Source organism: Cavia porcellus, unplaced genomic scaffold (genome assembly GCF_034190915.1).
Source record: "Cavia porcellus strain 051 isolate PalLab524CR breed Dunkin Hartley unplaced genomic scaffold, mCavPor4.1 scaffold_9, whole genome shotgun sequence".
In the NCBI taxonomy this organism is placed as follows: Eukaryota; Metazoa; Chordata; class Mammalia; order Rodentia; family Caviidae; genus Cavia; species Cavia porcellus.
In genome coordinates, this window is record NW_026947492.1 from 89,480,903 (window position 1) to 89,493,337 (window position 12,435).

A 12,435-nucleotide genomic window follows, 5' to 3' on the forward strand; every position below is an offset into this window, starting at 1 on the left:
TTCTGAGATGGGAGGGAAACAAAAGAGAACCCATAGGCCTGAAAGTTTTAATTCATCCGACTTCCTGCAAGAAATTCCTCTCTGCCGTATTTTTCCAAAAAGACACATTTTAGTTCCTGTCAAAATGTGGAGTTGTCAGAGAGGACTGCAGAAACTCACTTATCCCTCAGGAATCTCCAGAGAAAACCAACAGCTTCCAAAAAAAAGGCTTTCCTGGTTGGTTGGGATGGAACAAAACACACATGAAGGAGAAGAAAAAATATCCCGAGTTTCGCAAATGGCCGAGACCAAGTCTGAAGAGCCTCACTCCTTGCTCTCACTTTCCTGTAGCAGAGTCAGGTTTGGTAAAAGCCCCTAGAGTGCTGGGAATGGGAGTCTGCCTTCCAGTGAGGTGTGACCTCTCTCAACATCTCTACTGATAAAGAAGGGCAGGACAAATACTAGAACAAGCAGGGGCACCTACTCTATTGTAAACTGGGTTAGAGTAATGACTTCCTCTTGAATTTCTGTGGCCTAATCAATGATCCTGCTCTAATGAAGCCATAAATCAGAAGGGATTGGCATAAGCTGAGTCACACTTGACACCTCAACAACGAGCAAATGATGGATTTTGCATTAAATGATATGGCCCACCTGATACCCTTATTGGTTAAAAATAGTTTCATCCCTCTGAAAATTCCACTCAGTGTTTAAGTATTGCCAAAGTGTCCAAGCTCAAAATACACTTGTAGTCATAAAAGCAGATACATTAGGGCAAACTCCGATGCCACGGTTGGTATATCCCTGATTCTTAGGGTACCACAATTTCCTCAGAATTTCACTAAAACATAGATCTCTCATGACCAACCACAGCCAGAAGTCACAGTCTGAAATAAAAGCACACCGTGATGAAAAACAAAACATTTTTATATATCAAAATGTGCGAGGGGAGTGGTCAGCAGGTCAGGAGCTACCACTTATTATGGTAAATAAAATTTTACTGACACACAGACACAGCTCTTCGTATACCTATGATCTATGCTGCTTTCCTGCATAGCATAGAATTTAATAGCTGTAATAGAAATCTGCTGGTCTACAAAAGCTAACATGACCACTTTTACCAACTCTTGTGCTACAGAAAAGACAGAAAAATGAAAAAGATGAGGTTACCTGAAACAAACCACAAGGTTTTTCGGTCCTTAATTTTAGAAGGGTGGAAATTCTGGTGACACAGATCTAACTAGAGACTTGAGAATGTGAAGTAGTGGGAGTAGATACTGTTTTTAAAATGACAGCTATCAGTTTCAGTGGGGACTCAATTTTAGAACTCTGAATAAATTCTAGGTTCTCCTTATCCATCTAATCTGCCCAGGTAAGAATTTCAGAGAGAGAAAAAAAAATATGTGAGCTGAAGAAATAAGAATGTATTTGGGGGAAAATGGAATTCCAGGAAGAAGGAGCAAAGCAATTTATACCTAAGAATTAATTAGCAAACTTTGTTACTCATTTCAGTCTGTTTTCATTCGAAGAAGTAAAAAAAAAAGTGCACACAAATCAATTGTTGTATTTTCTGTGAGACCAGGGAACTGGTCCATGAACCAGGCTGAAAAAAATACTCCTCAACCGACTCATGAGGAAATTGGAATAATGATGGGGATGGTTATTATTATAGGAACCATCATTAGCATTATTGTAGCCGCAATTATTTATTGGACACTTACCATATGCTGGGCATTAGGCTAGGTGCTTATGCATTATCCTGTTTAAAATTCACAGCACTCTTAGGAAGCAGATATTGTACTCATTTTGCAAATGTAGAGACTATGAGAAAAATAAAGAAGAAATAGAAATTTCTAAGCAACAGAGCAGAGCCTGGAGTGTGTGCTTTTTACCCATCATACTATTCATTAAACACACAACACACACACACACACACACACACACACACACACACACACACACACAAAGGCCACCACAGTCCTATTCCAAACACAGCCCTCTACACCCTACCAAGCCCATTTACCTCGACAGACTCTGCAGCACTGATTCTCCAGAAGAATGTGGTCCTTCTCTGAGCAGTTCAAAGGAGGACACGTTTCTGTAATTTTTACTAAAACTCCACCCTGGAGGTCAGATATCAAAAAAACAAAAAAGATGTTCATGTGGTTAGTCAATGGTACCAATTAACAATACTCACTGTTAATAGCGTGCAGCAATAACAACCTGCAATAAGTATCAGCACTCCCGGTGATTCCACTAATAATAACATTGCAAATTAAATGGTGAGACGCCTGGAAAGAAGGCAAACTCCCTTTTCTATGTCAGCTGAGCCCAATTCCAGGTTTCTTAGTATCTTCTGTAGTGAAGGATGCTGACAGTGTCAGCTGATTAATTTTAACAACTGACCTGAGAAGGAAAGGCTTCCATTGTGAGGTTTACTGATTTCTGCCGTCGATATCCTAACCATGGTGGATTCTGAGCTATGGGCATGATGACATCAGTGAAAGCAGAGTCCTAGAGCTCTGTGCCATTTTTAATGTGCACCAGTTCCGGCACTCTGCTGGGTACCAGGCATTGCAATCTCGTTTTTTATTTTTGGTGTTTTTGAGACAGAGTCTGCCTATGTAGTTCAGGCTGCCCTCAAACTCACAATACAGCCCAGGCTAGCCTGGGACCTGTGGCAATCCTGCTGCCTCAGGGTTCCCAGTGCTGGGATGATAGGCATGAGCTACCACACTTGGCCTCCTCCTCCTTGTTCTTAAAAAGCTCACGGTCTGAGTGGAAGAGACAAAAGTTTCTTAAACTATACACCATAATATAGCCTGGCAAGTCCAAAAATGATGTGCTCTAATAATTAGATGGTGTGAAGGGAGAGTAATTAATTCTACCCAGATGGGAAGAAACTGTGGAGATGCCACAAGTATGGAAACCTGAATAAAGGAAAAGGAACGAATAGACCTCACTGGCAGAGGATACAGACAGGAGCCACAGTGTCCAGGTGTGAAGGAGATAAAAGAGGGTCAGGTAGATGCGTGCTAGGTTTCCCCAGATATAAATAAAATCGCTTATATGAAATATTAAATATTTGGCAGCTGAATCCTCACGACCTCACTTCATCTGAGGTCCTCTTTGTTGGCCTTACTAGAATCTATACTCAGTTTTATATAAAAAGGTTTAAATGAGCCCATTATTTGCACTCCTTAAGAAGGCTGAAGAGGCCCCTACTGGACCTAACACATTTAGTTTTTCTCTCCCATTCTTAGCTTGTAAGACAACCAAGAAATGGATTCAGAAAAGGAGTCTCCTTGAAAGCCAAAGACAGCTACTGACTCAGTGGGAGAACAGGACAGAGTAGACAGCATGGAAGGGTGGTGGTGACAGAGCCTCCACTTTGCAAGAGACTCGGTCACACCAGCCGCAGAACCACCCACAGATCTCCAGCTGGACAAGAACTCCCATTACATCAGCACATAGGCTCTCACACATGAACAATATAACCTTCAGTGTGGAATGTAAATTTCCAGTGACGCACCATTTAGATACCTTGTTTGCAGTACGGCTCCCTCTCTGTTCTTATAATTTCCCACCTAGATGGACCAATACCCAGCATTCTTTGATGTATCTTTTTTTCTTCTCCTTTGCTCCTCATTTCTTTTTTTTTTTTTATTTAAGAGGAAAAAGAGAAAAACACAAAACAAACCAAAGCGGCGTAAGGGTACACGCAATACAGAACTACAAAACAAAACAAAACAAAAAAACATAACAGTAAGAAATTACCTGCTAGTAGATTACACACTATCTTCTTGAAAATAGTTCCTCAAATCGCAGTATCAAAGAACACAAGGTGGACATTCAAACAGGGAGACTGCAAACAGCTGTGTTCAATGTTCCAAAAACATTGATAAAGTCAGCTATTTAACACCCCCAAACACACTTGCTGTTATATCCGTTAGAGCTCTTTTTCTTTTTTTTTTCCCTCTCTTTTTTACAACAAAATTTACACATCTTGGATTTTATTACTCCTTAGTGCTTATTACTTTCTTTGGGGGGGGGGGGGAAGAATACAGTCAAATATGGCAAAACAAAGCTGTCAGTCAATACCAAGGATAGACATAGCACATGGTGTAGAACAGAGTACAAGTTTATCAACAATGGTTATCAACGTTGTCCCTTGTTTCCGTAAAAAGAATTGTCTATCTTATTAGATATTATAAAGTTGGACAAAACAGTAGAGAACAAGACCAATAAAACTTAGGCATTGTAAACATTACAGGACTTCCAAAGAAGACAATAGTCAAACCAGAATGGGTATCTTAGTGAATCTTATTGTCTTCAAAGTAGTTGCCTATGTCTTCAAACTTGATACTATCATATAGAATGGAACAGAGTCTAATCAGTCAAAACAAGATCGTGGGAGTACTACAGGACTTCAAAACAAGTTAATAGGAAATCGAAAAGAGTTACTATTTATATATCCTAATTTTTTTGAATTTTTTCTTTAATTAAGACAAACATAAGAAATGACTAAATAATTTTTTTTGAAACAATAAGGGGGAGATTGAGATAAAACAGGACATAACAATATAACAATAGAGGTCACAGCATGACTGTTTCAACAACCTAGTACTTCACCACCTTATAACCTGACTTAATAGTAGTTACCATAGTGTCTTTTTCCTTGAAATTATTGGATAAAACTTCATATACTCTAGCTTCAAATATTTTCATATCAAGAAGCCCAGAATAAAGCCTTTCTAATTAATGAGTGAAAACTTTATAAGGCTTCAAGGCCACCTAATGGGGAATCATGATTACCACATATTTTTATATATTTGAATCATTATTTACATTAGGGAAACTATTCGGTATTCACACATGCGAGATTGATTTATTTCACTAATGAGTATGGTCTCAAGCTGCGCCCATTTATTGATAAATATCTCAATGTGATCCTTCTTTATAGCTGAATAATACTCCATTGTATAGAAATACCACAACTTTTTTATCCATTCCTCAGTTGATGGGCACTTGGGTTGTTTCCAAGATCTGGCGATTACAAGTTGTGCTGCTATAAACATAGGTGCACATATATCACTGTGGTATGATGCTTTCAGTTCTTCTGGGAATATGCCTAGAAGTAGAATAGCTGGAATAAATGGGATTTCCAGTCCCAACTTTTTGAGAAATCTCCAGACAGATCTCCACAAAGGCTGTACCAGTCTACACTCCCACCAGCAGTGCAGGAGAGTTCCTTTTTCCCCACAGCCTCTCCAGCATTTGTTGTCGGTTTTTTTGATCCTGGCCATTCTTTCAGGAGTGAGATGGTATCTCAGTGTGGTTTTAATTTGCATTTCTCTAATGATCAATGATGATGAGCATTTTTTCATGTATTTATTTGCCATTTGTATTTTTTCATCTGAGAAGTGCGTATTCATCTCAGATGCCCATTTTTGGATTGGATCTTTGAATTTCGGAGGTCTGAGTTTCTTTAATTTTTTATATGTTTTAGACAAGAGGCCCTTGTCTGAGAGAGAGTTCACTAAAACCTTTTCCCAGTTTGTGGGTTTTCTTTTCACTATGCTGGAGATTTCTTTTGACATGCAGAAACTTTTTAATAAGAAGTGGTCCCAGTTATTGATTCTGGGAAGTATTTCCCGTGCGGTTTGAGTCCTGTTCATGAATTCTTTACCTACTCCTATGTCTCCAAGGTTTCTACCTATTTTGTCTTCCAATAGATTTAGTGTTTCTGTTTTAATATTCAGATCTTTTACCCATTTAGATTTTAATTTAGTACATGGTGATAGACATGGGTCTAGCTTTAGTTTTCGGCAAATGGAGAGCCAGTTTTTCCAGCACCATTTATTAAAGAGACTGTCGTTCTTCCAGTGAACCTGCTTGGCTCCTTTATCAAAAATAAGGTGGTTGAGTGTGTTCGTAGTTGTGGTTGTATCTTCTAATCTATTCCACTGATCTTCGGCTCTGTTTTGATTCCAATACCATGTTGATTTTACTACTGTTGCTTTGTAGTATAACTTCAAGTCAGGGATTGCGATGCCTCCTGCTTTGTCTTTGCTGCTTAGAATTGCCTTTGCGATTCTAGGTCTCTTCTGGTTCCAGATGGAATTTAGGAGTGATTTCTCTAGATCTATAAGGTATGTTGATGGTATTTCTATTGGGATTGCATTGAATCTGCATAACAGTTTTGGGAGAATGGCCATTTTCACAATGTTTGTTCTTCCTATCCATGAGCAAGGGATGTCTTTCCATTTTCTGAGATCATCTTCAATTTCCTTTTTCAGTGTATTGTAATTTTCACTGTATAAGTCTTTCACTTCTTTCGTAAGAGTAATTCCTAAATATTTCATTTTTTTGCTTGCTAATGTGAATAGTCCAGTTTCTCTTATTTCCCTCTCTGTAATTTTGTTTTTCTTGTGTAGGAATGCTATTAATTTCTGAGTATTGATTTTGTATCCAGCCACATTACTGAATTTATTTATTGTATCTAAGAGTATTTCAATGGAGTTTAGGGGGTCTTCTATGTAGAGTATCATGTCATCTGCAAACAATGATAATTTAACTTCTTCTTTTCCTATCTTTACCCCTTTTATTTCTCTTTCTTGCCTAATTGCTCTGGCTAGTACTTCCAGTACTATATTAAATAGGAGTGGTGATAAAGGACATCCTTGTCTTGTACCCGATTTTAAAGTAAAGGCTTTCAATTTTTGGCCATTTAGTATGATGCTGGCTGTTGGTTTGTCATAAATGGCCTTTATTATATTGAGGTAAAGACCATTTATTCCAATTTTCTGTAAAGTTCTTATCATGAATAAGTGTTGGACCTTATCGAAGGCTTTTTCTGCATCTATAGAGATGATCATGTGATTCTTATTTTTGGCTTTATTGATATGGTGGATTACATTTATTGATTTGCGTATGTTGAACCATCCTTGCATTCCTGGGATGAATCCCACTTGGTCATGGTGTATAATCTTCTTGATGATTTGCTGGATCCTATTTGCCAATATTTTATTGAGGATTTTTGCATCTGTGTTCATTAGGGAGATTGGTCTATAGTTCTCTTTTATAGTTGGGTCTTTCTCAGGTTTTGGTACTAGAGTAATATTTGCTTCCAGGAATGACTTAGGAAGGATTGCTTCCCTTTCAATTTCATTGAATAGTTTGAGGAGTGTCGGCATTAGGTCTTCTTTATATTTCTTATAGAATTCTGCAGTGAATCCATCTGGGCCTGGGCTCTTCTTGGTGGGCAAGGACCCAATTACATTCTCAATTTCATTAGCAGAGATTGGGTTATTCAACAGTTTTATATCCTCTTGATCTAGCTTTGGTACTTCATATGCTTCTAAGAATCTGTCTATTTCTTCTGTGTTATCAAACTTTTGAGAGTAGAGGTTTTCGAAATAGGTGTTGATGATCCTCTGTATTTCTATTGGGTCTGTAGTGATTTCTCCTTTTTCATTTCTTATTGCATGAATTTGAGCTTTTTCTTTCCTTTTTTTAATAAGGTTGGCTAGGGGCTTATCGATTTTATTTATTCTTTCAAAGAACCAACTCTTTGACTCGTTGATTCTTTGGATTGTTTTCTTAGTCTCTATTGCATTGATTTCTGCTCTGATTTTTATAATTTCCTCTCTTCTTTTGGCTTTGGGCTTGACTTGCTCTTCTTTTTCTAGCTGTTTGAGGTGTAGCATCAAGTTATTTATTTGTATTCGTTCTGTTTTCCTGATGTGGGAACTCAGTGCAATAAATTTTCCTCTCAGAACGGCTTTCATTGAATCCCACAGATTCCGGTAAGTTGTATCTGCATTTTCATTTTCTTTTAGGTATTGTTTAATTTCTTCTTTAATTTCTTCTGTGACCCACTGATTACTCAAGAGTGTGTTATTTAGTTTCCATGTGTTTGCGGAATTTTTGCAGTATCCTTTGTCATTAATTTCTAATTTCAGAGCGCTATGATCCGATAATATGCAAGGGATGATTTCAACTCTTTTGCATTTGCTTAAATATGTTCTGTGAGCTAATATATGGTCTATTTTAGAAAATGATCCATGTACTGCTGAGAAGAATGTGTATTCTGATGTTGTTGGGTGGAACATTCTGTATATGTCTATCAAACCCATTTGTTCACAGGTGTGATTCAGTTCTGTTATTTCTTTGCTCATTTTCTGTCTGGTTGATCTGTCCCTTGGTGTCAGTGGTGTATTAAGGTCTCCTGTTACAATTGTGTTACTGATAATTTGAGTTTTCATTTCTGTTAATAATTGTTTTATATAACTGGGTGCTCTGGAGTTTGGTGCGTATATATTTAAGATAGTTATCTCTTCCTCTTGGATTTTTCCCCTTACGAGTATGTAGTGACCTTCTTTGTCCTTTATGGTCATTGTTGGTTTAAAGTTCACGTTGTCTGCAAACAGAATGGCTACTCCTGCCTTTTTTTGGATTCCTGCTGCATGAAGAATGGTTTTCCATCCTTTGACTTTCAGTCTGTGAGTATCTTTCTGGGTTAGATGGGTTTCCTGTAAACAGCATATGGTTGGATTTTGTTTCTTGATCCATTCTGCTAGTCTGTTTCTTTTGATTGGTGCATTGAGACCATTTACATTAATGGTTATTACTGTTAAATGCTGGTTAATTGTAGGAATGTTATCTCTCTGCTGTTGCATCTTTATCTTTTGGTTCTGTTTAATTATTTGCTTTGCTTAGTGGTTTTTTCCTTTGTGTATCTAAACTGTCTTTCAATATTTTTTGCAGGGTTGGTTTGGTGTTCATGAAGTTCTTCAGCTGTTCTTTGTCATGGAAGTATCGTATTGCACCATCTATTTTGAATGATAGTTTTGCAGGATATATCAGTCTTGGTTGGAAATCATTTTGCTTTAGGATCTGGAATACTTCACTCCATGCTCTTCTTGACTTTATCGTTTGTGCTGAGAAGTCTGCTGTGATTCTGATAGGTTTTCCTTTATAAGTGATTTGTCTTTTCTCTCTGACATCTTTTAATAATCTATTCTTGTGTTGGATTTCTGGGATGGTGGTTATTATATGTCTGGGTGTAGTTTTATTTTGGTTATGACTGTTTGGAGTTCTATATGCTTCACTGATCCTGATGTCAGTTTCTGATCTCATGCTTGGGAAATTTTCAGCTATTACTTCTCTAAATATCCTCCTGACATCCTTCATGTTGTCTCCCTCTCTTTCATTAATCCCTATCATTCTTATGTTATTCTTCTTTGCATCGTCTTGCAGTTGTTGAATTGTTGTTTCCTGGTTCCTTGTTATTTTCAAAAGATCTTTCCATTCCTGTTCACTAGCTGCAATCCTGTCTTCAAGGTCTGAAATTCTATCTTCACTTTCATTAAGGCGGTTTTTACAACTTTCAGTGGAGTTTTTTATTTCCTGTATATCTCTGTGCATCTGCATTATGTATTCTGTTTGTTTCTTATATTGCTCGTCTAGGGATTCTATCTTTTTGTTTAGTTCCTCCAATTTTTTATCTGTGTTTTCTTTAGATATATTTAGAATCTCTTTCATTTCTTTTATCATTTCTTCTTTTATCTGGGAGATTATTTCGAGTTTGAATTTCTTTAAAGCTTCCTGGAGTTGCTTGTCAATTTCAGTAGCTATTGTGTCTGATATATGAGGTGGATGGGATATATTTTCTTCTATATACATCACTCCTAGGGTTTCTTGAGATGGGCTGGAGGTTTGAGGTTGTAATTTGGTCTTTCGTTTTGTCATTTTCCTATATTTCTGTGTTTCAAGTGTTATTTGAAAGCTTCCTCAGGATCTGTTGAAAATCCCCTTCTATGTTTGGAGCTACTGAGACTCTGGCGCCGCGCTACCCCAAGCCATTAGGCCTACAGAACCAGTGGCCCTCCTCTGCCTGCTCAGAAATCCGCAGTTCCAGACAAGCTGGGCCTCAGGGACACTGTGCGCCCACCTGCCCCTTGGAAGCTCCACAGTTCTTCAATCGCAGCCGGGTTAGGGTACTCACCACAGGCCGCAGTGCTTCAGGAACCTGTGGACCCTCCCTGGTTGCAGAGATATCCACAGTCCTCTAGACACATAGAGAGGCCGATGCAGGCACCTCAAATCTGCCCAGCTCCTCCTCTGCAGACCAATGGCCAGGCGCGGCAGCTAAACAGGCTGGGCTAGGCTGGTAGTGTGGGCCAGCCCACCTATCGGGAGCTCAGCAGGTTTCCAAATGAAGCCGGAATGGGGAGGCTGATGTGGAAGCCTCAAACCCACCTCTCCCCTTCACTGCACCTGGAAGCCTGAAGGAACTCCAGCAGTCTGGGCGCAGATATCCAGAGTCCTCCAGACACGCAGAGAGGCCAGTGAGGGCACCCCAGATCTGCCCAGCTCCTCCTCTGCAGACCTATGGCCAGGCGCGGCAGCTAAACAGTTGCTCCTCATTTCCAGAGCCTCTCACTTTTCTCCTGATTCTATCCTAGGATTGGCTCTACGTCCTCAAAATTGCTCTTGCTACTCCCTGGCCTCACTTCTCACTAGATTTCATCCTCACTTCTCTTTCCCCAGTCACAGGGGCAGCACCAAACCTCACCAGTTAGCACGAGGCTGGATCCTGCTCTGCTGTGCCTCAGTTTCCCCCACAGAGAATCAAACCGACGATCACAAGTCAGTGAAAGTGAATAGCATACTATAAGGAGGATGAACTAAATTGTAAGCAAAATGCTGAATGGCTTATTATTTGCTCTACTCCCATCTGCTCATATTAATACATTTATTCTGATCCACTAGGTCCTGGCATAAGTATGGGAGGTGGACACTGCTGAATCCCTTTTATTTGTGCTACATGCCCACACTTAAGGTCCAGACCTTTGGCTACCAAGGGGTCACCTTGTCTTCCTCACAGCATCACCGCTGGGACTTGGAACCATTGTGTCCAGGAGCCAGAAGTTACCTAGAAGTCCTGCAACCCCATTTCTTTAGCCCAGAGCCCCTGACTGAACGGCATAGAATGTGCCTCACACAGAGGAAGGACACTCTCTGGGCCATAAGCAACATTCCAGACATGGTGGGGGAGTCAGGCTATATCTCTCCTTCCACCAGAAAGTCCAACTTTGCTCAGTTTCCCTCTCCCATCGGGTCACCCACACAGTCTGCCTGGATTTCCCTGGAAGAACTGTATTATTAATTCACTTTTGGGGAGCCTCAGGTCAAGTCTTCTTCCAGGAGGACCAAACAAAGGTTGTCAAGATGAATTATACTACTACTATCAAAGATGGAACCTATAAACGAGATTATCTCTAGGTGGTAAGATTTCAGAGTAATTTCCATTCTCTTCCTTAGAGGCTTTATCTCTAAATTCCAAACTTTATAAGTATACACTTGTCTTATGAATCAAAACAACACTAAGCATACTACAGTAGACTTTGTTTTTTTTTAAAATCACCCATGAAAACTTTTCTTTTTATAAAATGAGCCTGCTGTCAAAAATTCTAATATACAGTGAGCAAGGGCATAACTCCAAGTTCTTAAGCAGATGAAACTGTAGCTTGAATTTCAGAATAACACGAATTGTGATTACTGCTCTGTAAGTGCCCTTAACAACATCCAGTCCAGGCTAGGGATTTAGCTCAGCAGGATAAGTGCTTGCCTGGCAAGGATAAGGTCATGAGTTCAATCCTCGGTAAGAATACAAAGAACGGAAGAACAGAACAGAACCGGAAAAAAAAATGCAGTGCTAAATTTGAAGAGGAGATATTGGTGAGAAACAAGCCTATGTTCCATGCCATTTTCACTGGCTCCAAAGGGTCTGCAGAAAATATGTTTGCAGGTGCTGAGGATTTAGCTCAGTAGCATAATCACATTTCTAACAAACACAAGGTCCTGAGTTTGATCCCTGGTGACAAAAGAAAGAAAGAAAGAAAGAAAGAAAGAAAGAAAGAAAGAAAGAAAGAAAGAAAGAACAACATCCAGTCCAGCTACAGAACAGACATAAACCTTTACTAACTTTATTTCATGCACTCTCTCCTGTATGAAATTGTTCATAATTAAAATTGTTACAGCCTCCTGATTATGGTATGCTACTGCCTGACCTCTATATTGAGTTTTGTGTTAGTGGAAAAACATAATTCTTCTATATTTTTACTTGGAGTGACTCAACTCACTGCTATATTTCTAATAACATACAAAGCTAACATCTCATATTAAAAAAAATCAGAAAAGGAATAACTAGACAAAATAAGATTTCTAAAAAAGTTTATTCATCTTGAGTTTTTTATTCAAAAATAATATATTAACTCTTGGAAATGCGAGAAATTTTTATATGAAAGGCTTTTTCACTGTTTAATTGGTGTGACTGAGGCTTTAAAATAATCCCCTATAATAGGAATGCAAGGCTCTCCAGGCAGGCTTCTGTCAACTTGGGATCTTTGTCAGAAACACAGAGCACATAAATTATGTCAGTAACCATTT

At 38.9% G+C, this 12,435-nt stretch overlaps 1 long non-coding RNA gene across 1 annotated transcript in view; it reads right to left on the reverse strand.

Annotated features, from left to right (window-relative positions):
* The window catches only part of LOC100725346 (uncharacterized), a 270,531-nt gene that overhangs the window by 236,094 nt on the left and 22,002 nt on the right, over positions 1–12,435 (reverse strand). Inside the window, exons 5-6 of the long non-coding RNA XR_010049930.1 lie at positions 2,003–2,102; positions 1,701–1,800 (exon numbers count right to left, since the gene is read on the reverse strand). This is a non-coding gene — a long non-coding RNA (uncharacterized LOC100725346). The remainder of the gene's footprint in view (positions 1–1,700; positions 1,801–2,002; positions 2,103–12,435) is intronic.